Source organism: Pezoporus flaviventris, unplaced genomic scaffold (genome assembly GCF_033815535.1).
Source record: "Pezoporus flaviventris isolate CSIRO_AGI_PZ_B2104156 unplaced genomic scaffold, CSIRO_AGI_Pfla_v1 ptg000129l, whole genome shotgun sequence".
Taxonomy (NCBI): Eukaryota; Metazoa; Chordata; class Aves; order Psittaciformes; family Psittacidae; genus Pezoporus; species Pezoporus flaviventris.
Window position 1 is genome coordinate 2,407,317 of NW_026892677.1, and position 27,684 is coordinate 2,435,000.

A 27,684-nucleotide genomic window follows, 5' to 3' on the forward strand; every position below is an offset into this window, starting at 1 on the left:
AGTCACTGTATTACTGTGATTGAGCACAGCAGCAAAGATTCTGAGCATGGTAGAATATCTGTATTAATGCTCTCCAAAACCTGCAGTTCCCATCTGGCTTTTCAATCCTACTGCAGAAACAGCTGACACAGACATCAGTGTCCCATGCTCTTCTTCTAGCTGTGATGGTTATGTCCCATGTCTTGCATTTAGGATTATCACCAGGCATGAGTGGAAATCCTTGTAAGGTTTTATATTCTTTTTCATGCTTGAATTGCTTTCTGTGCTTATGGCTTCTCAAAGTTTTGAACCAACTTCTTGTCAAGCTTTGAATAGAAACTGAAATTGCAGTAAGTGGCTCTGACTGAATCTGAAATATTTAGCATTAATATACTGATCAGCTTATCAGAGCTGACCCAAGCTATGCCCATATTTTCCGCTGGAGGACGTAAAAAAACAACGCAGCATATTTCTTTACTACAGCTTAACTGTATTTCAGGTGAGGTAGTCATGCTATAACAAAAAAGCCCTTTTCTTAGGGCTATTTTCAGCATTGCAAAAAAAATTCTGGAGCCGGCAGTTTTTAGTTTCAGTCCAAGACCAAGCTTCAATAAGCTCACAGGGCTCTAATGATTGTTAGTGAAAATGTAATGGGCCATTTGAAATACAAATGAACGCCGGTAGGTAAAGGGATTTTTTTTTTTCTTTAGTGGAATCAATTTACACTAGCTATTTAAAAAATATTAAAATAAATGTAATGCCATTAAATGTAAGCTCAAAGCCCACTGAGAGCATTAGTGGCCAAATCTGCCAAAAAAGTAGTCATGCCAAGATCACGGGACCAGATTCTGCCCTCAGTTACATTGGTGTTAAGCCAGGATAAGTCCCTTAATTTCAACAAGCTTGCTCTGAAATAACACTGGTGTTAAGTGCGAGCAGAAAGGAATTTTATTCCCTTTTAGACACTTTTTGCACTGCCCCAGTTAGCTCTTGGTGACCTGTCTCGTTTCTCTCCAGCTTCAGGTATCCTGTACATTTATCCAGCATCCCCTTTCTCCAGGATGAGGAGGCTGGTGTGACCTCCAGAATAGCACTGACATTTGAAGGTCACTTCCAACCCAAACTATGCTATGATTCTATGATTTCAGGAGGGGTCAGAAAGCAGTGGGAAGTGTTGTTCAGCAGGTGCCATGTTTTGGGGAGAAAAATGAATGGACGAGAGCAGTAAGAGCTAACAGGAGTCTGTCACTGCAGAATGATTAACAGCTCAGTAGAATTCAAAGTTTTGAGGGCTATGAGCTAAGCAACAGGGGGAAAAAGAAAGGTCTTTTAAAATAGAGTTCAATTTCATACTACTTACAAAGAAAAGGAAGGAAAACCAGATAAATCATGTGGTTAATATTTATTTTTAAAATTTATGAATTCCCTTTAGTAGTCAAGAGCTTTTTTGGGACACCCCCCCCCCTTCTGCACAACAGTTTGTAGAAACTCTTAAATATCATATTAATATCCTTCTTTGGGAAAAAGACAAAATATTTGAGTTCCCATAAAGCTCTGTTAGAAAGGTTGGCTCCTGCATCCGTGGTGATAAAATCAGGCGAATAACCAAGCATGGAAGAGGGGAGCAGCAAAGAGAATAGAAGTGTTTCCCTCATCTATGTTGACTTTCATCCTTGCTGCTGCAGAAAGCTGGAAAAAGTACAGAGGATTTTACTTGGACTTGGAAAATTCATTTATTATTATATAGGTCTATTATTCACTATTGCAATTAATCTTCAAACCATTGTTTCTTGCTTTTCAGGTGGCAATTGCATATTTTTTAATCTCAATTCATTCTGTTTATCTATTTTCACAAATCCCAGCTAAATTGTCCTGACCACAGCGCACTCAAATGCTCAGCATCATTTCAGCCATACCTTTTCCACCAGCAGCCAAACCATGTCCAACCATCATAATTTTGGATGATAACTCAGGATATGCCAATAGCATCAGCCAGGTCAGCAGGATAGAACAGAATAACAGAGCAAATATGAACAATATCTTTTCAATTCACCAGCTTTTCAAACAGCTGCACAGAGGAAAAATACTACATTTTGTGTTGGACAGCACTACAAATATTTTTATTAAGATTTATTTAGGGGAGAAAAGTTATATAGATACATACTTCTCCTTTCATTCACAACGTGTAAATAATACGGGGTACTATTTGTCACATTCCTTGATTTCATGATGGTTGCAACTGGCAACTGAGGAATAATTTCCTTTTAATTTTTGTTTAGTTGATTTTCTCTTTAATTGCTGAAAGTATATGACGAAGGCACCAAAATATGCAATGGAAGATTTTTTCCATACAGTTGATTTTCTTTAATAATAATGGTATTTTTATTATACTCAGTCTGCAGGATGTATTCTTTGCGGCAACGGAAAGCAGCTACAGGTTTTTAAAGTGTGCGTTTTTAATTTCCTTAAAGAATATTGGAAGGAGTTTTTCTTCTGTACAGGTACAGAGTCCTATGTAAAAGATTTAGTGTTTAATAGGTTTGACATTGGAGGGAGGTAAAACGTATAAAGTAGCCTGTCTCAACAAGACAAAAGCCAACGGGTCTGAAAATACAGCCCTCGGGCTCCTCCTCTGGCCTTTGCTTTGCTGCCAGCCCAGACAAGGGAATGCAGCTTTCCTTGTCTCTCTCAGGCTCTGAATTTGGAAACACTGAAAAGGAACAATGGCCCAAGAACCTCTTAGCTGCAAATCATGGTGCACATCTCTTTCTGCCTGTTTATGACTTAGATATAATTTAAAAGTGCTCCATGTTCCCTGCTTTTTCAGCAGACGTTATAGAAAGAGCTTTAATACAAACAGAGCTCTCTGGTTCAGAGCAGAAGAAAGTGGATATTTTGAAGCTGCAGAGCAATGTTAATTTTACTCTCCAGTCTTTCACCACTAGAGTGGGGCTCTGGTTGGGTCAGTGGGAAACAAACTTGTTTCAATGGCTTTTATAACCAGATAAGATCCAAACCGAGGTACTCTTGCCAGATATCGCAGAAATACTTGAACAACATTGCACTGCAAAGAGCGACATTTAAATTAGGCTATTAAATGCGGGGAGGAGGTTATGTGTGTATAACACATTTTTGAGCACTTGGGAATTTTTTGAGCTATTTTCCACTGTGTTTTCTGAACCAGTGTTTTGCCTGACTTCAGTGGGAGTTTTGCTTGTATAAAAGCTTCTGGATTCAGCTCCAGGTCTAAACATTTTGGTTGCAATGTGCCTGGAAAGCCAAAAGAATTAAGATATTTGCCCTACTCTTGCTGCAGTGGAGCTGACTCCCTAGCACCCTCGTGCTCCCTGGAAAATCCCAGCTATAGTTTATCTGAAATTAATTTGCCCACACTGTTAAGTCAATTACCCAAAGGAACAGAGACTCGATTAAAAATCTATTTAGTTCAATAGGAAACAGTATACTTGGGATCAATTTTTTTTTCTCTTTAACTGCAAAGAATCTTATTGTATCCCTGTATAAATAATAAAGGTAGTGCTCTATCCTCTCCTGCTCAAGCATGACTGAGCAGATACAGATTGTGCATAGCTCATGTCACAAGCATCCAAAGAGAGACAGTATGAAGAATATCTCACACACAACCTCCAGCACAGGGCACGTTCCTGCCCCACGAGGTAACCCAATGTACGCTCAGATGTGCCAGGCCGCGGGTACTGCTCACCCCCTGCATTTCCAGAGGATGGTTGTACCTGTCTCACCTAGAGAAATGTGTCTATTGTCAAGCCTACAGCAAACTGTGTCCAGACAGATTGGTGTTCTGCTCAAAGGAGTCCACATGAATCATGTATTAGTTCATTTAAAAGCACTTTGTAGACAAACATGCTCACTCTATCAGCAGGCACGGGGATGCAAATACTTCACTCAGTGTATATGAGCCCTGACAGGACATCTGTGATGCATGGGATTGAGAAAACAGCTCATTCTGCATCAGGCAATAACAAGCAAAAAGGCTCACCGTATTTTGTTCTTTTTCAGCAAAATGAAAATTTAACTTTGCCATCATGTTGGAAACGGAGTAAACACTATCAACTGAAAACTAGCAGCAGGAAGAGGTAAATGATTTACAAGATATTCTTCAATCATTTAGCAGAAACACAGGAATTTTTGGTTTAGGTGCTAGAGTATTCTTACAGAAGGTAACTGTTCTCCAGGAGCCTTAATGCTCGTATACCTGCTGCACGGGGCTGTGCTTTGGAGGTGAGGAAGAATTAGAAACATTTAGATTCCATAAATGCTAAAGACATCTTTGTACGTTATCTGCTTGGCAGATGCTGATTGCTGCCTATAATTTAAACCATGCTAATGAGTGTGTGCAATAGCAAAATATTGGGTGGACTCTCATTAGCAGATACAGAGTGTGGAATTAATTTCAGTGAGAGAATTGTAGAATAATTTGTAGAGAGAAAATGAAGTTTGTAAAAGCAGCCTGGAAAAGATACAGGCATGTACAGACTGTCTGTAAGATTCCAAATTAATTTACTTTGTGAGAGAAAAGATTATGATACTGTAGATACTGTAAGCATGAATGCCAAAGTTATACTATATATGGTGTGAAGAACATCACTGCTTTCTTTCAGCCTCTGCCTTGATGCTGACTATCTTATTTCCAGGAGTATCTTCTCAATAAGTAGAGTACAATCCCTCCACTTGTATAGCACACTAATTTTCTACTAGCCCTGGGCTTTCCTAACTGCTAAGTTGATTTGTTTACTCACTTTTTCCTCCGTTTCTTTTAATTACGTGGTCAAATACGAGTGAATCCTATCACCACATTAAATGATGCAAGCCTCTCGCCCCTCCACAGTTAGGGGATGTTCATGTTTTCAGTCCTCAGCAAATGCAGGAATTCATTTGTTCTCCTAAAGTCTTAATTTTTCCTTAGCAGTAAACCAAGTACTGGAAATAGTAACTCAGGCAATCAGAGTGTTGTTACTGTTCCCAGAAAGGTAATATTTTTGAATAGCTCTGCATATTTAACAAGGAAGATGTGTTTTGAGCAATTTTTAATAAAGTAATATTTTATTTTTCCCATTCCACCCTTGCAGGAAACTGCAAAGATCAGTTCTGGATTGAGATTGCATCCCCAGTCTTGGATCCTTTAACATCCCAGAAGGCACACATGAAAAAGAAAAATCCCCCTACTTACATTGTGAATAGGTGCTAACAGCTTTAAAGAATTACCTACCAAATATTAGGTGCAATTTAAAACTACATTTAAAGCAGTAAGGGCAGTTTAAAAGTCTACGTGGCCAGCTAAAAGTCAGAGAGAGAAAATTACTTGAACACATGTTGGATGAATTTCTGTCTGTGTGGGAGATATCGCACTGGTGGGATAATATATCCTCTGTTACAGAAATTGGGGAGGCTCTATACCTGATCTACTGTATGCCACATTATTCAAAAGCTGGTCAAATGCTTTTAGATAATTCCAATTTACTATAAAAAGAAACACAACTATGCTATCTAAGCAATGTGGAAGATTATTTATATTGAAAGACATCCTTAGGCTAATCTATTAAATGAGGATAGTGGATATGAACCACCTAAGGCACAAGGAGGACTCATTAATGAATTACTCGGTGAAACCAAGTCAGATGCTCCACCCAGGTAGAGGATGTGTTTGAGTAATGAGCTTTTAGGGAAGAAGTGATGCTGAGGAGGGGTCACGTTGTGTGAAGACCTGGAAAAGGCATGATAAAATGTTCCATGCATTACCCTACACCTGCTTCCAGGGCTGTCCAAGGGCCCCTCAGATTACACGGTAAAATATTTACTCAGTATATTGTATGTTCTACCAGTTTAAACACACACTGTAACTTATTACATATTTATTAACTTACATTTTAAGCCCCAGTCTATTTTACAACCTCGATGCCCTCTGTTTTATGTAAAAAGGCTATTTTAATAGATATAATTTAAATTAGTTCCTAACTTGATAACTCGTTACAGACTGCTACTCTAATGAAGCCTGCACTAATGACTGCCTTCAGTAGGCAGTCCCTAATTTTGAGAAGCCATTTTAAAATATTCATAACATATCTGCTGTGATGTTGCTTGAACTGTATTTAATAGACATCTTGACTGTGTTTTTCCCTGTGGTTTGTAGAAGTCACTGTCCATAGTGATGCTTCCATCACTATCTTTGTTGGGTGTGGGATGGGGGAGAGGGCTGCAGTTTTGGTCCTGGCAGTGGAGGCAGGGACATTGCATGTCTCCTCTGCATCCTGGCATGCATCTGAGAAAAAATCCTAAATTCATTAACATCCCAAACCATATTGAAGAATAATGGTTTATGATGGATTTGCCAAGGAAGTTGTGAATGCCCCATCCCTGGCAGCATTCAAGGCCAGTTTGGATGGAGCTTGGAGCAAGCTGCTCTAGTGGAAGGTGTCCCTGCCCATGGCAGGGGGTTGGAACTGGATGAGTTTTAAGGTCCCTTCCAATCTAAACCATTCTATGATTCCATGATTTAATCAAGGTCTAAACATCTAAAAGACAGTTGGCAGCTAAATGAGCTAAAGCCACTCTGGGACTTTTATTTGTCCATGGAGGTAGGGCTGATGAGGAACATCTGAAAATTTGTGTTTTCTCCTAACAGGACACATTGCCAAATTGTCTAAAAAATAACCGAGGAATTTACCAGCACTGGATCCAGCCAAACTAAGCCTGGAGAGCCAGCATGGCAGGGCAGTCAGTGTTTCACACTCCAGGTGGGTCATCAGGACCTCCTAATGTGGTCTCACTCTCAGCAGCTCTTCACCAGCAAGTTTTGCTTCCTAACTAATGCAGAAAGTTCCCTCCCAGCCCCAGCAGGCTGCATGGGGAGGAATTTGCCTTCTGGGGAATGCAGGAAGCACAACCCCTGCATGTTACCCCCTACAACCCTACCAAACACCAGCACCTCCCCACCACCACCTCCCTAAGAGCATCTCTGTCCTTTAAGTGCCATCCTGCTTTCTCAGGGGGCTCCTAATGCAGTTCACTCCTTCTGCCTCGCTGGTTGCTGGGGAAAGACATGCTTGGGGCCTCTGTGCACCCCACAGCAAGAAGCTAAAAGGGAAAGTCTATACACAAACTGTAGCAATTAATATTAAACACTGAACATGCATCTAAAGACAGTATTAATGTTAATGACAAAACAACAAATGTCAGGGACATAAGACAGATGAACTCTTGTAGATGTTGAGGTATCAATACCGAATTCTAAGAGCTGCTACTCAGTGCTTTCACTATGGTGGTACTTTAACAAATTTACCTAGATCAAATAAATAAGGCAAAAGTTAGCCTTTGCTCAGATGAAGCAACTTTAGCCACAAACTAGGGGAGTAAATGTGAAGTTATTCTTCAAATGCAAATTACCTGGTGATGTAATTACCACTCACAAAATGAATGTAAAATCATTAGAACCATAATCTGACTGCTGGCTGTTATAAAGGTTGTCCTGATCACCATATAATATGGGGGGGTCCATACCCTCGTGTCACTGGGACATTGAGCTGCCATTCTGCATCACGTCCTATCAAAACAGGCTCACACACACAAAAAGGTGTGAATCGCCATCCATGAGAAAATAAACTGACGCAAAATCTCCCTCAGTGCCAATTTCCAAGGAGAAGAGAGCATCAAATGGATTTTAAACAGGCAAAAACCCAACACATGAGCAGAGTTTGGGCCAAATGCCCTGACAGGGGCCAGTCAGCAGGAGCCCACTGCCAAGCCTGGTCCCTAGATCAACACCTCATCCATGATAAAAAGCTGGTCTTTAAATCAAAGGTAGCTCACAAAGGAAAAAAAAAACCAAGACATAAATCTGCATTGGCTACAAGCCCAGTGTGGTCTTCCAGTGTATTTTTGCTGATGGGACAAAGGAAATGTATGAGAGGGAGATATCTGTGGCAGGAAGACCACCAGATTGCCCGTAAAGAAGGAACAGGCAGCGGGGTGTAGATGACATTGCTGTCATGGGGCTACAAGTTCATCTCCACCTTTTTTCCTGCCTCTTGGGAGCTGCAGCAGCTCAGCTAACCCAGCTCTCCATTTGAAATGTGCTGAGAAGGGCTGAGAAGGGTGTTGTACTTTGTGCCCATAGGATGGAGCAAGGGAGCATCCTTGCTCACTTTGGTAATGCTTTTATGAAAACAGAAAGCATCCCAACAACAGTAAGGGACCTGAAATTCTTGTGTCACTGCAATATAGATATCAATTTTTGTTTAAATTCGCATAAAGCCGAGGCAGTCATGTAAAAGACACTTCTCTGAGGGATGTCCAGATTAGATGCACACCATGCCCAAAAGACAATATTCATTTCCAAAAAATATGTATTGGTGTTGCATCTTTGCTTAAATTTGTATCATGAAAATACTCTCAATCTATTTCAGTTACAGGCCTTGATTTTAACAATTGCTTGTTAGACCCCATTCTGCTATTGCTAAGAACCTCAATATACCCATCTATAAGACATTATCAACAGATGAAATAATAAGTTACATATATGGACTTTTCATAAGTAGTATCAATCAAGAAGGACACAATCAACCAACTCAAAAGGGTTACCAAATTCTTTTTTTTTTTTTTTTCTGTAAGAAAGAGAGCAATAAAATCTGTTAATCCATTCGGGTTGTTTTGGGGTTTATTTTGTGCGAGAGAATGAAAATCTGTTTGCAGTTGTAACTTTTACAGTACGTGGAATATTTTCTTTTTTCCCTCTTCCATAATTATTTTTACAGAGAGCTGTTCTTTCAATCAGGTCACTGAACTCTGAGAAACAAACCTTCAAGGCTGCTTTTGAAAAATTGGACTTTACTTTCCTTTGAATCGCAAGATTCACAACTTTGGTGTGTGAGCCAAGACTCAAAGAATAACATAAATCCTTTCAGTGCTGTCTCTCTCTTTGCCTGTGCAACGGATATTTCTGCTAACATTTACTTTTGTAATTTTTCACGTTATTCCAGCTCTCAGAGGTTAATATTTACCATTCATTATGTTATTCACAAACTACAGAGGTAAGCTTGCAAATATCTGCCCTGGGAAAATGAGCAGGTCTGCCAGAAAATATGTTCAAGTTTCTTTGTGGAACTGTGGGAGACAACATGCCATTGACAACATCTCACTGTATTCATCTGTTTGTGTTTTAAACATCTGCACAATCAATTCAGACAGTACAACAATTGGTATTTTAAAAGGATAACCAGATAATTACAGCAAATGGGTTTTAGTCCCTTTGAAGAGAGAACATGCATTGGGGGAAAAAGCTTACAAGAACCCCACAGTGAACTGATAGATATAAGGGGACCACTGAAATTGTACTCTTAAGCTGAGACCACACACTCATTTTCTGGTAGGCATCTACAAATACAGAAGATACTACATGGTAGCAAAATTCAACAGAAGACAGAGCTGCTTGCAAAAGCTGACCCACTGCTTGCAGTAATATCAAATCATAAATGAATTAATTTGCTTGCTGACCAAGTAGTTTGCCATATTAAACTGCAAGTTTGCAAGACATGTATTCTATTATCCCAGATTGCACTCTTGACACTTTACATTATGAACATTTAGCATCCATCCTTTGATATTTTGAACACTGAGTACAATGAAGCTGTCAGCACAAAGGAATTTTTTATTCAATTTTCAAATGTAGCAGGCAGGGAGCTTACAGAACCACTCTTAAGATCACTGACACAATGGAGATCTGATTGCTTAACTATGGAAGACAAAAGAATATTTTGATGAGTTAATTTTTTTAATCTATGAAAAGGTTTGTGAAGAGAAAAGAGAAGAGAAAGAGAGAGAGAGGGAGAGAGAAAGAGAGAAAGAGAGAAAGAGAAAGAAAGAAAAAGAAAGAAAGAAAGGAGGGGAAGGAAGGGAAGGGAAGGGAAGGGAAGGGAAGGGAAGGGAAGGGAAGGGAAGGGAAGGGAAGGGAAGGGAAGGGAAGGGAAGGGAAGGGAAGGGAAGGGAAGGGAAGGGAAGGGAAGGGAAGGGAAAGGAAATGAGGAGAGGAGAGGAGAGGAGAGGAGAGGAGAGGAGAGGAGAGGAGAGGAGAGGAGAGGAGAGGAGAGGAGAGGAGAGGAGAGGAGAGGAGAGGAGAGGAGAGAAAAGAGAGAGAAGAGAAGAAAGAGAAGAGAAGAGAAGAGAAGAGAAGAGAAGAGAAGAGAAGAGAAGAGAGGAGAGAAGTATTTATTGTTTTGTTGCTAACATGCAGAAAACAATATTCACTCCAAACGCAGTTCACAGTGACTAAGAGAGTGATCATTTACGCCGGGCTTGTTCTGCTCTTGTCACCATGATCTAACGCCGGTAGTACGCTGTGAGCAAGCAGAGATCATTGATTCACACTGCCAGACAGCTGTGTTGGAATCATCAAGTCAATATTGTGTGCTCTTGGTAAAAAAAACCAACAGCAAAGCAAACAAAAATAATGAAAATGAAAAAAAAAAGAGAGATCAGTGTATTTTGATCAGCACAAGCTACATAATCTAGATTCCGTCAGCAGCAAAGCTCATAAGGAGAGGAAACATTTGTTGTCACGTCTTAGCATGTAGCTAAAATTCTAGCACAAGTACCAATCCCCCCAAAACTATGGTGCAACTGGCAGCCCACCCAGCCTTCTGAGGTAATAAAGAATGTATTTATATATGCATATATATATGTATATATATATTTACAGACCACATGAAACTAAATTTAATAAACATTCCAGGAAGGAAGGGACTTGGTGGAATAGCCAGACAATGAAATAAAGGTTTTTACTACATGGCTGTATTTTAAGACCTTGTAGAAAATGAACTCCTCAGTGATCACATTCCAAGGAATTTGGAAATGCTATTCAATATGCCATGTTGTATCACTTACCATTGGACAGCAATTATTTTAAAGCCTCGATATAAGGCACAAATATTTAATTAAAACAAATCCCACCCTCAGTGTGGGTGTTCTTTCTTATTAGAGATTCAGATACAGAGGTGAACAGTGACTACAGTCTGCTGATGCTCCAACAGCAGCGAATATATGAAAGTTCAACTGCACAGGGATTCATTTGGAGTACTCACCACCACTGAAAATAGTAATAAATAGTGTTTTGCAATGCTTTTTGCATTTCTTTATCTCTCCTTATTGTGTCTGAGATGCATAGATGAGAACACGGGTTTATCTCATCTCCTTCATCAGAACTGCAATTGGAGCCTATACAAGCAATAGTTTTTTAAAGTGCCACTAGACTCATAGCTGTATCCAGGTAACAAAATAAAATAACAAGTGAGAGGAAGAATACTGGAGGTCATGGAAATACAGAACTATAAAGATCCACCTCAGATTCCTATGCATACTCAAGTAACAAGGCAGGACTGCAGGGAACAAGTTGATGGCTTGCTTCGTGCAGCACTACGGACAACCACACTTTTTCACTCAAATTCATTTGCTTATGGGGAATGAGGGAAATTTTGACTAGAGCTGGCCAAGGCTTAATCTTCTGAGTCTATAAAAAATTTAAACAGTTTGTTCCCATTTCATAAATGTTGACACTTCCCATGAAGGGAGAAAATATCTTATCAGATATTTCCTTAAAAAGAAATTGGAAAAGACCCTCTAGCCTGGAAAGCTAAGATGTGATGTTTGCTACACCCAAACTCCTCTGCCAGGAGATAGGCAGCACCATGGGGTTCCCAGTCAGGGGCTGTGGGTGCTGCTGGGATCTGGGACCTCACATCTGGGGTGCATCACTGCCATGCTCAGCTTGACCCCTCCTGCACAAGCTGTGCCATGCTGACATAGGCAGATAGGTGTGATATGAGATGGGTGTGGTGGGGCCTCCTAAAAACTGACAATAGCTTGCTATGGTCTCCTGGCAATTCATGAGGTAAGCAAGCTGCTGACTCAGGGGAGATTGATCTTTCAGGTATCAACAAGTGCTTCTGCAAAGGCTTTCAAATACAAGGAGCTTATATAAAGGAAAAAAAAAGGCGAAAGGATAATTCTCCTTGTAGCATTACTAGAGATCACTAAAATCCACATAAGCAACGTCAAGAATCAGAGCTGTGGGCAGGTCCTGTGCATTTCTTTACAAGGCTCAGCCTCATTCAGGATCAGAATTAGCAGTGGACTGAGTCATGCTCTAGTCATTTCCGTAAAGAGAAAAGGAATAAATGAGTGACCTGAGCCTGCACTATGATAATCCTGCACCATGGTTTTGGTTGCATGTGAAGCCCTGATGCTTCAACATGGCCAACGCCAAAGGGAAATCCCACCAAACTCCCCCTTCTTGAAGAAGACACTAATGTGAAGTCAACGTCTGGATGTCTAAATGGGACAGGAGTAGAAATTGCACAACACACCTGATACAATACAGAAAGACAGGAGACCCAGAACAGTAGTTTTCCTTCTGACATTTAACATAGCTCATAACCCTGAGGACATTGTCTTAAACAAAGGCTTGAACTCAGAATGAATTGTAATTCTTGCAGACTTGAAACCCAAGAGAGTGCAATCCTTGCCAGAAAGATCCTAAAGGGGAGAAGTAAAAAACAAAGAATAAACCTGATAATTATGAAAAAAAAAGTATATGCACATCCAAGTTTTACTAAGTTTGGGACTGACTGGAAGAATCAAAGTGCTAGCCTGAAGAGAAAATCTGTATTTGAGGGGTGAGGTTAACTGACAAAAATTAAACTTAAGACTGAAGACTTAAAGGAAAGATAAAACCTACAAGAAAGCTTACAAGAAAAAAAAAGGTATCAGATTACTTTTTATGACCAAGAGGCAAAACTAAGGAAAATATATCAGACAGAAGAGTTGTTATTTCTGTAGCTTTGAAACAATACGTAACTTAGCACAAAAGATAATACAAGACAGGTAATCATTTTAGAGTTTATGACTGCAATCTTCTCCACACGAGAGACTTGATTGTGCTTCATTTTGTTCCATAAGTGAATAAACTCAGGGAATCACAAGCACTGTTATTCAGATTTGTGTTTTCTTCTCAGGCTTCAAAAGTCAGAACCAAAGGACTGGTGGCCTTGAGTGCTGCAGGAAAACTTCATGCATGAACCTGAATTTTATCTGTGTGTGAAGCAAGATTAATGCAAATGGTACTGCTCCCCCAGTATTTTTTCTCTAATAATCTCAGTTTAGAACATTTCTGGTTCCCATATAATACATGGAAGATGTGGCAATCTAAAGACAAAGAAACCGGGAAATACTAAGAAAACAGTGTACTCTGGCTGAGGGAATGTTGCTGTCAGTGACAACTTCTTTACCCCGGGATCTACAGCAATGTCCATGTCTTGAGCAACTGCAATAACATCATTTTGATTAAGAGGATATAACACGGACACAGATGCAGCACATAGGATGTGTTCAGTGATCAAGTCTAAGTCTTACACTTCAAAGTTCCTGATCACCTGCTTATTCGTGAACAGATCCTGCAGTGTTCAATTCAAAAAATACTAGGTTCAATTATTTCAAATACAGCTTTGTGCCAATCTTGTCAAGATATCCTATATTAGAGGCCCCCATTCATGTACCTATACCTGGGAGGAACTTATGGCACAGTCAGCTGGAAAACACTAGCTGGTAGGTTTATCCTTTCCAAGCACAGCCAGGGATAAATCCATCCTGGTACACAAGGGCTGAGTGTCAAAGGGGTTCACACAAACCAGGGAAGAAGCAGAGCCTAATTTCTGTCTAACTTCATGGTCATTTTTATGGGGTTTATTTAGCTATTTAGGTCAAAACGTACCTGGTGCTGACAATGTTCTACTTATGGATAGATATAGTAGCCCACAAATAATTAGGGCACCCTATTTAGACAGAGGAGACCCTGACCAAGTTCAAGGACTTGGTATTAGGTTTACGTTAAGCAGTTATTGAAGAAAATACAGAAATGTTTTGAGAGCAGAGACCAAAAGTTTGTGCTGTGGCCATTATAGTATGATAGCAAAGCAGACTCAGCCACTACAACCTGCTTTTTTTTTTCCCTCTATTCCGCTTATTTTGGGGGAAAATTCATATAACTAGCTACCTTAAACAATGGACTGAAGCTGTGAGTCACAAGTCAGACTCAGGGAGGTATGGGATTAGGTACTTGTAACATCAGCATTTCCCATTGATTAGTTTGGGCACTCAGGACCTTCTCTGTCACTGGCAACTAGGGCTTCCCAAGATGCTAAATGCTCCCTAGGCACTGCACAGGCAGCCCAGGCATCTAAATTAGTGCTCTGTGCTTTTCTCCTAGGATGCTGGGTGAGGTGGTGACTGTGCCACTGAGCACAAGCATAGGAAAGTCCCTTTTTGCATCCACGCCATTGATGGAATTCAGGTTGAGAGCACGCTGTTGAAGGCCACCTCCCAGGTGCCCCCACTTCCTTGATGTGGTTAGCATCACACAGCTGTTGTGAAGCACACAAGCTGGATCTCTTTTGGGTGAAACGAAACCAGAAGACGTGTTCCAGCCAGCAGTGGGTCTGCAGTCAGCGGGGCCAGACTCACCATCATCTGAAGGGAACAACCTGGAAACACATTTATTGTGGACATCTGGTAGTGCAATATCAACAATTTCACTTTGCAGATCTGCTCCAATGAGTTATTGCCAGCGTAGTTGCAGCCTTTGTGTGTGAAGCAGCTTTACTAACCTCAAATATTTCATAACACTCTTCAAAAAATGATATTCTTCTCCACATTCAGCTGTGGGAGCAGATGGCAGAAGTTCAGGTCTATTATTGCATTGCACTGCTCCCTGCACCCAAAGATTTCAAAGCACCTATAACCTCAGCCTGGAAGACACAGACACATTGCCTGTATTCTAAGAAAGGCTAACAAAGCATCAGTAAAATAGTTGGTCCAAAGTCACACAGCACGACAGAAACAAAATCCGAGCAGAAACCTAATTGCACCATTAGTCTTGTGATTTAACCTAACAGCTATTATTAATTAAATAAATCTGATGTTTGATTAACCTTGCGTAAAATACTGTGAGTGACATGAGCTCTCCTCCATATGTGGAGCTGGAAATATCCCACCATTTCTAGAATAATTCAGCAGTGGGGATATGAACAGAGCAGGAAGACCAAAAGGCAGTAAAAAAGCAAAAGGAAATTGGCTGCTGCTTTACCAATTTCCTGTTGGGGTTCTTCAGGCTGTATTGCTCAGGACAACCATTACAGAGAGGTTTGCAGCTCTGGAAAGCTTTTATTGACCTCTCTGTAAATACAAAATGGCCAGTGAATTAAATGGGAGGGTCACTATAAGGAAGTTCAACAGACTTGGCAGATTCTTGGGAACAAGCAAGGCAGGGATCAGGAGGACTGATTGGAAACGCGCAGTTATTGTGCTAAGGATTCTTTTTCTTAGGAGCAAGCTCCCTGGGGTTTTCTAGGCCAGGATTTACAGGGCTAATGAAGGGTGTTGTTTTTTTCCCTTCTGTCACAAAAATTTCAGCTAAAGACAACCCAGATTTATAAGCATCTCTCTATCAGCTGAAAAGATGTTTGCCAAAGCTTTCCATCACCCAAGACTCTTGTCTCTCCTCACACTCAGTCCTGTCACTTCTCTGGTCTGGATGTGGCACTTTTGATTTTGGCACCGCTAAGCTCTGTTCACTCAGCCACCCAGTTTTCCCCATGCTGCAAGACGTTTCTTTAATTCCCACAAAAAATTGACCAAAAGAAGCTTTGCAAAACCACTTGCTCTTGGATTAACTCTCTTTTCTTTTTGTTTTCTTTTTTCTTGTTAACATTAAGCAATCAATGTTTTATTTCCCTTTATTTTTATTGGGAGTTGAAGCAACTCACACTATTTCCTTTTCATGAATTACTTATTATCATAAGAAACAGTTTTATCCAGATGGGCATTGTACATCCTTGATTTGAAATTATCTTCTTCAGTCAGTTAAAAAAAAAATGTAGAGGACATAAAGATTCTTCTATATATCTAATTATTAATATTTTCGTATGTCACACACTTCCCTTTGTTTTTATCAACAATCACTGAAACTCCAAAGACTTATTTGTAAGGGACCTGTGGATTCAAGATTTGGATCATGATCTCCTTGATAGAATCCTAAATCAAATGAATGAAGTTCTTGCTACTTAAAGTTCCCAGCAAATTAGTTCTGTGGTTATAAGAGAAAAGCCTGATCACAATTGATTGAAAAGATATCTATGCTTTGGCCTTGAGATCTGGGTGCTTTTAAGAAAAAAAAAACAAAAATATTTAATTCAAGAAGTTACAACTAACTTTGAGATTTCTGAGGTACTCATTTCATGTCAAACCTCTCAGTATTTCACAGGAGCGAATCTCTAAGCTCAGCCGCTGGTGCTGTTGTTTTTACTCAGGAAGCCCACTTTAGGATGTGCTGACAGAATCGGCTTTTCTGTAACGTCCTCAGAAGAAAAACACAATTATTACAGTGTGCAAACGCTCATTTATCACGTTTCATTCGTACCGACCGATGCAGAAGCCTCGGACAAGGACACGGTGTGGCTGAAACGGGTAAAACACAGACGTGGGGGAATCGCTGCCTGAGCCTGGGTGGGACAGAAATCAGAACATAAAGGGGCAGAGGAGGAAAATGATTAGCTGTTCTTTAACTGACAAGTTCCAAACATTAATGACCTTGAAGACTGACCAGTGGAGTCAGCAAACAAGTGTGTGCTAGAGGAGAGAGAACTTCTTCAAAGGTAGGCATCTCGTCTGCAAATCTCCTGGGTCCTCTCAGTTTATGAAATAGAAAGCTTAGTCAATTTGTAAAAGTGAAGAAGTGGACAGGCTTCACAGAACCAGAAACTGACAAAATGTTCAAGTCTGTATTTGATTTAATTTAATTTTATAAAACAACCGGGAAGTTTGAGGAGATCCTGCTTTTTTTTGGCCTTGAAGATGTGTTTACAAAATCATTAATGCATTAAACCAGTAATAGGTGCACACTGATTTTTGTGTCATATAAAGGAGGGTTTGGGGGTGGAATAAAACTAATATAATGGAAATACAGAGATACCCAAAACAAGAGAATATGAAGGCTGTATGCAAAAAGTTGCTTTCTAAATACCTTCAGGCCTGACTTTATTTGTTTTCTTTTGTCAGTCATGAGTAATTTGGCTACTCGATAGTTATGCAGTGTCTTTTTTTAAGCCTCTCTGTTGACATTGTGATTGCTTAAATACCTAAAAACATCTTTAGTGGCACACATGAGGGAAAAAGAAAGAAAAACAAAACCAGAAGCTACCAAAAAAAAAAGCACAAACTAGAAAAGAATAGGAAAATAATTTCAGAAGAACATTCAGAAGCCATCTGTAAATTGCTTCCATTTGTCATGCTTAGGAAGAGAATGCATTCTGCAGATCAAATCCTTTAATCCTTGCAAATGTGATCAAATTTGTATCACAGTAATTTTACATACACAGAAAAGCAGATATTTAAAGTCTCCTTTTACAGAAATGATGCAAGGAGACATTGGAAGAAGAAATCCTGTCACAGTGTCTTCCTTCCTTCTAAACTTTTCCTATAAATACAGAACTATTTATATGTTTTCCCTTACCTTTTTTTTGGGGGGGGGGTTGTGTGTTGTTTTTTTTTCCTTTCAGAACAAATTCAGGCTGTCCAAAAAATAAGCCTGGAAGTGAACTGAGATGCTTTTAGCCTCTCCTAGCAGCTCTGAGCTGCACACACATCCCGTTGAGTACATGCAGACCAGGAATGTCCCTGAGCTGACACGATGGCACTGCTCACCCATCCAGGACCTTACTTGGGTCTCTGCTTCTGCTGATGTTAATGTCTCTAAATGGGGCTGCCCTCCGACTTCTCACCCCCAAACTTTTCTATCCAAAACACTCAAATTATCATTGCAAAATGCTAAGAGACCACAAACAGGAAGGCAAGGCAATGCCAAGTTATTATGCTTTTAATTCAACTCCCTGCTCCTGCTTCTCTTTCCTGATTGCATAGAAAATTTATCTAGAAACATGGAAAATCTCAGCACCAAAATTAGGCTATCTTTCCTTTTTCTTCACTCCCAGCCTCCTCATAGGCTTGGCACAGAAAAGGTCACCCAGAATAATAATGGAAAGGGTCACATCAGAAGCCAGAAGATTAACTCAATTCACCTAGACCTTTATCAGGGATAAAGATATTTCCCATTCATCTCTTCTCTAGACACCCAGTCAATAATTGAGAGGAAGCTTCCTCAATTACTCCATTCACTTAAAAGATATCAATATCATACTTGGGAGAGAAATCCTGTAAAATTCAGTGCAGTCAAATGCTGACTTTAATGTTGCCTCTTCAGAGGATGTGGAGCTGTTTCTTCAACGCGATTCCCCCATCTGCAGAACACAGAGGAAAAGAACAGGCAGCAGTGGGACATCCCCCAGTCCTCCAGGAAAAGAGACAGAAATGAAAGACCAGACTTCTACTTATGTGTTTATCAAGAGCAAATCTTTTCTATTTAAACGAAAGAAAATGGCACTTGAAATTGCCAGTGGTCTTTTTAGTCCAGTTCTTCAGCAGAGGTGGTTCATGCTGGATACTTGAGAGAAGAGGGAATGAAACAAACCAAAAAACCTAAACCTTCTGGCATGTGAACGTGAATAAATCTGAATTTTAATTCAGATTTATATGGGGATAAAAATGGAGTGTCTTCATATTGTAAAGGAGAATTATTAACAACTGGAGAAGTCAGTCTGGTACTGAAAGGCTGAAAGGTCTTCTAAGTAAAATTCCTGAAACAAACACGATTTTTAAGAGCGGGGATCAAAATTAAGATTTCACTGAGTGAAATTGTCACTGACGCTGATTTTCAGCCAAGATTATGTATATGCCTGATACATGCACATGTGTGTTTTCACTTGGTCAGCAGAGAGTTTGAATTTCTTATGGAGACCACCAACTTTGCTGGACATGTTTCAGTTCTGAGGAAAAAAAAAATGGAGAGAAATGCATTTAACTCATTCTTGCCACAAGTAACATGAACAATGCATTGAAGGCCAACATGTGTCCCCAGACACACACATCCAACAACATTGCAAGAGCAGAGTTAACAGGTGTAGCTGCAGGGAGAGGTCAGAAGAGGCTTTAATTAGTCTAACTACTGTTTTAAAGAGACAAATTTGATAAAGAAACAGGTATCTCACTGCACAAATCCCTGTGTAATCTAAATGCCAGTAGCAAATGGGCATCACTGGAATCTCAGCCAATCTACCAATGAGTTGCTCATCCCCATCTTCCCAGGCTGTCAGCTATCACACACAGAGCTCCCACCTCCTCTAGAAAGGTTTCCTAAAACCCACCTGTAAGTGAAAAGCTTTAGATGAAGATCTGAACACAACAGAAAAGCTCCACTCCTCCCAACTTTGGAAAACTCACCTTCAGAAGAAAGGACATAGAGACTGGTCTGTGAGTTGGAGGTTTTGTAATGTAAATGGGTCAGATTCAGCATTCTGGTCCAACCAGGTAATGAAACTAATGAAACACCTGTGGGTAACAGGCCCACCTTTGGTACAATTTCCCTTTGTACTTCACAGAACCCCCACCATAATTCATTAACGTATGTACCATTAAAAAGGAGTTGTAAGGGAATGAAATAAAAGAAAGGCTGATAGTGTTGCATTGATGGGTTCCGCTTGGTTGGTAACATCAAGTGGCAGAATGAGAACAGTTTTTAAGATATGATTAAATATAAATTTTATCAAAGGAGCAGTAAAACATTATAGCTTTAGGCTTTTTAAATTCTGTACACATCCTAGGATTCCAAAAATAAAGCTCCAGCTTCTTAAAATTGAATGTCTGCCTTGTATCATTTAAGCAATCCCTCATCTGAGCTACTCAGCATTTCTAACTGCAGGACCAACCCAGGAGGATTTAGGAAGGTGACAGATTGGCTGGAGGGTCTGCTCACTTGTACACAAGCTGTTGAGCTCCACTTTTATGCCTGGAGTCTATCATATTTATCTGATGCCTCTGAAACTCGACCCACTCACAACATGGACTGTGCCCTCACTTGGACTGAAATCAAAGTCAAACCTGCATGTTATTCCAAATGGAAAGAGAAATAAGAAGACCCTCCTCAGCCTGGCATGAACCCACACACAGGCATCACTGCCTGCATCTCACATTGGGTTGGGTGAAAAAGAAAGGGGTTTCTTTAGCCCATGCCTTCACTAGCAGCTTCTGCCAAGCAAAGCACATGCTCACATCACACATTCCCTTCTGGAGCTGCACAAAACTGATGTGATGCTTTTAAGTGCTGTTATCATAGAACCATACAATCATATAAAAATTGAGGTTGGAAGGGATCTTAAAGATCATCAAGTTCCAACCCCCCATAATGATTCAAATAGCAAAGGACCATCCTTGCTGAGTACCTGGGTTTGAGGATCCTTGTATCCTCATACCTCACACACTTTTGGTGCTGATACAACAATTCTTTCAGACTCATTAAATACAATAACAGCACCTCAGACCAGTTCCTTCTCTGAGCCTGGCTGCATCTACAGCAATTCCCACTGCTTCTCCCTACTCCCCTAACTCTAAACCAAACACTCTCCCATTTTGGGGAACTGATTAAACTTGCCACCATGAGTGTACATAATTACAGTGGGATTTAAAGAGAACATTTTGTTCTCATCCCACACTTACTTTTCAGTAAATGAGCACAACCAACCAGGCAGAGAAGTAAAATCAAACAGATGTTTAATTTTTCCATTGATTTTTTTTTAAATGGTTGTGCAGTAGGATTTCCTTACAATAACAATAGACCTAGGAGAGGGGGATCATCCTAATTTAAGTCATTGTGCATATTAGCTGTTTTAATAGCACATTTAGCTAGTAAAAATACAAATATTAATTAGTTCTTGTTCTACTTGTTATGAAAATATATTCTGAAAAAGAAAAGAAAAAGAAAATAAGGTGCTAAGCAAAGTACTATTTACAAGTACTAAAACTAGAAATAGATATTCAGCATGGCCTTTTTAAGTCAAATGCCCAGCCAGTTTTGAATAATAAAGCAGGACAAAGTCATTTACACAGAAAAGACTAATGATTTCTGTATTTTGCTGCTGGTAAAGAATTGAAGGATGGCTGATTTGAATCTTCCTTCAATCTCCCATCAATAAAACAGAGACAAGGCAGATTCGAAAGCTGATCTGGGAGAGTCATGTTTTTATAATTGCTTTTTACCCTGAGGCGTTTGAAATCCAGAGGGTCACGAGTGCCTGTGTTAGTGCTGGAGCAGGCCAAGAGGCCCAGTCAAAACCCTGAGACACAAATTAATTTGTTTGTGGTTCTCATGTCTAATTTGGGGAACGAGAAAACTCTTTGCCACTTTACAATGTTATAATTTAATTAAAGGCAGATACATGTGAAATATTTATGCAACCTTTAGGAAAAAAGAGAGAGAAGGGGAGAAAAAAAAAATCTCAGTCTCATTTGGGGAATTTTCTGAAATATGTGAACGGAACAATTTATAAAACAAATATAGAAAAATTGAGAACAAAGCATTTGCTTGTAAAAATTATTTGCAAAATAGGTTAAGTTAGACATTCTTATTTTGAACTAGGAGACACAAAATGGCAAAGAAACAATCTGTGACTTCTCGCCAGTGCACCCATGTTACAGCCAGTATTATGTTGGAAAAGAAGCATTATAAGCATAACTCTGCCCAGAAAACATTTAAATTGTGCTGTATTAAGGATATATAAGAAATGAAAGTGCTATCAAGGGATAAGCTTCATGGAAAAACAATTCAAGTTGCTCAATATTTCACATTCTCCAAGTGACATGCCTTTCCCAAGCAGTGCTCCAATACAATCCCATTTATACAGCCAAAACCTAGAGTGTCTTCCCAATGTGTAACAGGGTAGCAGTACATTGCTCTGAGACGTTGCCACATCAGGCTTATGTGCCTTTTCCCTCTGTGTTCGAATACGTAGCTCCAGCCCTGCTCAATTCATTGCTACAAACTTAAAGCGCTTTCACCATACGTACAGCCAGCCAGGAGACCAGAGTTCTGCAGAAGAATAAAGTGGCATCCCAGACACTGGAATCAGTGGGCCAAACCCAGAAGCTTAAGGCAAAGATGGGTAAGTAAAGCTTCCACCATGCTTCCTATGCGCTGGCTGTGCAATGCTGCTCTACAATAGCATCCTATAACACCCCCACAGCCCGAATATTCTCTTTTGACCTGCCCTTAACCTATCCTGGGATGAGACCCTGGTTAGGGTGCTGTAGTCCTACCATCCCCTAGGAAGCCACAGGGCACAGCTGTGTTAAAAGTCTACCCATCCTTTGCAAGGCTCGCTGCTTTCCATTGAGGCCAGACCTCACCACAGAGGTGTTCTCTACCTGAGAGCAGCTTCATGATGGAATTCTTAAACAAATTGAAATTGTAATTTTAAAATGGATTCTTATAATGAAGCTAGAATCTCCCATGTCCCAAGATGTTTTTAGCTGCCAGTATCGGGAAAATTCTAGTCTAAAGAGTAGTAAACTCAGAGTAATGTAAACACATGAATATTAAAACTGCACACACTTTACAAAAGAGGATTTGCTGCAAGGTGAAGGATGCTGCTCTGTTTACAGTGCATTCTTCCCCAAACAAGGCAGCCTTCCCTTTACCCTCAGTATCATTAAACTCCATTTGGGTGAAAACCATCACACCACGTCTTGCTTCAGCACAGTGGCTGACCCTTTCCAAATGTCCCTTGTGCTGCATAAAGTGTTAGCTTCCTTGGGAAGAACTTAATGAAAATGGACAGCAAATCACTTGATTTCAAGTTTGCATTTGTTTTTTTGACATCTGATTATAACCTGCTCATTGACCTTGTTTGATAGGTGATGGGACAAGCTCTTAAAGCACTGGCTGACAGTGACAAGCACCCAAACAGGCAAAGGCTTTTAAAACTTTGCAAAACAAGTGACGGGCAAGCAAATATATCATCACATCCTATGACTCCTGTACTGTAAAGATGTGTGTGGCCCTTAATCACACTAATAAAAGTGCTGGAGCCAAAGGGAATACCTGAACGAGCTTGCAGGGCCAGGGCTTATTCCTCTAGCTTTGTCAGAGGAAGCTTGTCAAATAAACTGAAGACTGATAGCTGCTATATTTTCCCTTATTATAATCCAGAAACAACAGACTTGTCTGAACAAAATAAAAATAAGTCCTCTTTGAGGCTACTCTGTTTGCCTTGACAGCAAGCTTGGGTTTTAAGCCAAGATTCCAGATTGTTTTTGTGAAAACATTTCCACTTGTCTGAAAGAGTATATATAATGGATATGTGATAGCAGTAATGCAATGCTGAAGTAATCTCTGGAGAATGCCCACATCTCCAGGGACGCCGTGCTGCACTGGGTACTACACACCAGGAAAATAAAATTGGTATTCTAACAATATGGAGAATGCCTCCGATTTGTACCTCACAAAAATACCAGTCCTCATTTATAATTCAGCTGTAATGTGTGCTTTCCTTGTAGGAAATGTTTTGCTTTCGGTAGGAAATGGAAGTGACAGTTTCGAAGGTTCTTTCTGACTTCATGCAGGATCAGAGCGTGGAGTCGCGATGCCAAAAGCAGCTGGTGGGATGGGCAAGATGCCGTGATAAAAATACCTTAATGTGGAAAATGGTTTTCTCTGTATCCTCCCACTCACTTTGTGTTAACTTTGAAATTCAGTGTCATAAATTCTGCTCGAACAAGAAGAAATAAAGCAAGTTGAAGGGAGGGGTGGAAGTAAGTCCATTTGCAGGATGGTGAGGGTTTGTGGCCCACGGGTGGCAGGGAGAGGTTGTAATAACTCATAGCAGTTCTTCATGTGCAGCTGAAGATCCTTTAATCCTCAAATTAACCACAGGATTTAAAACACTGGATCAGTGGGAGCACCAGGCTCCTGGTGGGATACTCCTGCCTCTGGTGTCTACATGAAGAAGGCCTAGAAGTATTTCTGTGAAGCTGAAGAATTTGATAGAAGAGGGCTCTTCCATCCTGCAGGTGAAAAGCAGAGAGAGAAGCACTGTGTAGAAACTGAAATGAGCTTCATTTTGTTACTAAATGAACACTGGAGCAACTGATGCAATAAATTTTCAATTCTTAGAGAACTTTTTGCTTAACATAACTTTAACAAAAGCTGCTGAAGACACAGGGCTGCACGGAGGGAAGATGTGGGGCATGGACCCATGATTGTCTTTCCCTACATCTGACCAAAGCCTTTCTAGCTGCAGAAAGTGCTTTGCAAACACAATGAAACTGGGCACAAAAACAGATGGCGTTTTTCAGATTTCATAGGCACTACCAGAAATATCCCCCTTGTCTTATTTAATCTTAACAGCACAGCACAGATACGTGAGAGGACACGTACAAATCTCCAGCAGACCAGTTGGTAGCAACAGAATAGAAAGGGCTACGCCAGTCAGCAAAATAAAAATTGCAGCAAATACTGAGTTTTACAGAGGGATGACAGAAGGTAGCCCTGTAATATATCTCATTCAAGTGCATCCAAACAGGATAACATTATTTTCCAGAGAAGTTAATGGGGTTCCCAAACATGCACATCTGAGGGCAGAATCTGGCCCTGAAGTTAACTATTTGAAGGATGCGAATTTTCAACTTAGGACATATATCGAAGGGAAGCCAAACTGTTCAGTCATTTTACTGAATCCTGGTGTAAGAAAAAGAATTCCATTTTAGAATCTGTCTGTAACTCAGAAGGGGGGAGAAAACAGTGTAAAATATATTCCTTGAAGAGAGATGCAAGTTTCTCATTTATATTCAGTCTCGGATGAGATTTGGTAAATGCAGGCCCTTCCACAAAGTGAATATTATAGTGAGGCCGTAACATTTTACTAACACGAATTCATAAGGTGACCCTGGAGATCAACAATAAAACAAAATTCCATAATAGACTTAAATAGCAAAAAGGGCTTGGTGTTTCTGTTGTCTACCCAAATATGTTTCACTCTGTACAGTTTTTCTAGGTGAATATTTCCCTGTAATCTTTGCACTGGGCCTGTAAAGAATAAAATACAATTTCAATCAACTAAAATCATGAGGCATTCTTGATAGCTGTACATTAGCTTTTTACAGCTGTCTTGGTTTTTATACTGTCTCTTACAGAGCGGATTTCCCCCTCCCCATACCTATAAAAGGTAGGTAAATTAAACAAATTATGAACTATGCAGTGGTTGAATACTTTGTAAAATTGTAGAACCAGCTTTTAGAAACCTTTAATGCTCCATGTCCCAGAGGTGAAATGCCAGCCTCCATTCGGGTCTCTTTCAGTTGCCCTTGCCACTTCAAAATGTGTCTGGAAACAGCTCTGCAGATGGCCTCGTATGTTTTACAGGAAATATTACTTAAACATTGGAAAGGATCAAATTTCTCCTGTTAGGAATTACAAATCTGGATTTCATTTTCTCTCTTTCTCCCCCCCAAACCATGGGAAAAAAATGTGACTGTTACATATGACACTAAGGAAGTATTTGAGATTTGTTTTTTTTTTTTTTAATATGCCACTTGTATTAGGAAAAAAGAAAATAAATCTTAGAATTGCAACCCAGTTAAATAAGTCCTTTTCTTCATATAAAATAGTAGCTAATCGAAAAGATTTCCAAAAGCATCAAAGCTTTTTATATACTATGGTCTGGAAAACATATTGCGTAGGATTTCTATTTTTGCTCTTATGAATGCAAAAGAATAAGAAACTTTTCTTTCGGCTTTGCAGAGAGAGTTTCTTAACATTTGAAGCATTTTTTTTTGCATATTGACCTTGGTTTATGTATTCTGCAAAGATTCATTAAGCTTATGGGGGTTCTATTGTCAGGAAAATGGTTAGCATTAGTAAAACACACAATTAAAATAGTAGCAGGTGATGTCAGTTTTAGTAGAGTTGACATTAATGACCTGTTCATAAGGGGCAATTTCCACACTAATGTCATGTTCTTTAAATGGAAATAGCCAGGAATACACATTTTCCATGTAAAATAACCCTTTTTGTAATTCATTAAATTCCCTTTCCCCCTATATTTAAGTAGACACCTTTCCAAGAGGGAGTAGGATTCCAAATAAAGACATAGGAAATTAAAATCAGGGTTCCCACAACTAGTCTATTTAATATTCATATTCAGGAAAAGATCCATAAACTCTTTTTCTTCTTTTTTATTAACAAAGGAAGTAAACTCCCCTTGACAGTCTATTTGTCCCAGCCGTATTCAAGAGGCAGTGAGCAACAACTGCCTTTGTTTCGGGCTAGAATTAAATATCCTTGCCTGGGCACAGAGACATGCAGGAGGAGATTTCTGCTGTACCCCATGTGGGGGAATCCATCTCTTCACCTGGATAGAGATGGGATTTGTGCCTGAATTCTCCCCGTGGATGGAGTAGACCCTGCAGAGTCCCAGGGGCCATGGCCAATGTGATGCTGGAGTCACGGCCAATACAGTGTTGGTGCCACTGCCAGCATGGTGCTGCTTTCCCTTCATTGCAAGTCCTGCATAGCAAAAAGCAATGCTTTGTTTCCCTATGGATGGCTATAGTGGAAGTGAGGGGAAAGACAGACAGAAAGGGCAGGTGCTCAGCACCCCAAAAGTACACCATTCGTGCACCAACTCCTTCGGACACCTCCATCCCCTACTTAGCCATTTCTGCGTCATTCCACCCTAAAGGCTCTCCCTGGTGTCACACAACTCTCCCAAGCACAAGCAGCTCTCCACCAGCGTATTTTCTGCTGTTCCTTTTGTATTTTAACTCTTTAGAAGGGCAAAAAGGTCCAGGGACAAGCGGCACTGACTGTGCACTTGTGTCCTCTGACACCGGACACTACAGCAAACCACCCGGCCCATGAGCACCGAGCGACACTGGGGGGCTCAGCAGATGCAGAGGCAGCAGCAGATGCCATTTCAGCAACCGGGTTGGCGTCACGGGCCGAATCAAACACTTCACCAGCGAAACGGGATCAGTTGTCTCCAGCTCCCCGTCCGCTTCTTCTCACGCCCCTCTCCTCGGCCGTAAAAATGTTTTCTTTATTCAAGTTCGCGTTATTGTCATGGTAATTACTTCAAGGAAACCAGCACAAATCTATGACTGGCTGTCTGTCCGTGGCATGGATCTGCCAAATAATTTGGCACCGTTTGCTCTAATTGGCAGCCTCTGCCGAAGAGACACCCAAGCCTGAAATGGGGTTGCTGCGGGTCATCCTCTGAGTGCGGTGGAATTTGGCAGCCCGGTTTGAAGTGGCAGCACGCGGTGGCTCGCTGCCCTGGATCTGGCTCCAGCAATCGCCAGCCCATGCTTAGGCTTTCATGTTAGAGCCCTTTTGCTTCCCCTTTTCTCTCCCCCCAAAAAAAGAAAAGAAAAGCAGAAGAAAGTACCCTACTGAGTGAATTAAGGATAGGGTTTCACCCTTAACTTTGAATCTCTGTGTTTTTGTGCGTGTCACAACCTTAACACCGTTTTTTGCACCTAATTGTAAATCTCAGGGCTGCTGATGAAGCAAGAATAAAAATTATAGCGCAATCAGGAGGGGTGGGAAAGGAAAATGGATTTTACAAGTGCACACTTTTAAGAAAAGAAGCCGACCTGAAACATAAATAAAAGTAAGCCCAAGGGACCACACCTCTGGCATTAACTGTCTAGGCACCAAGGGCCATTATGGTACAAATTTAGGGTCAG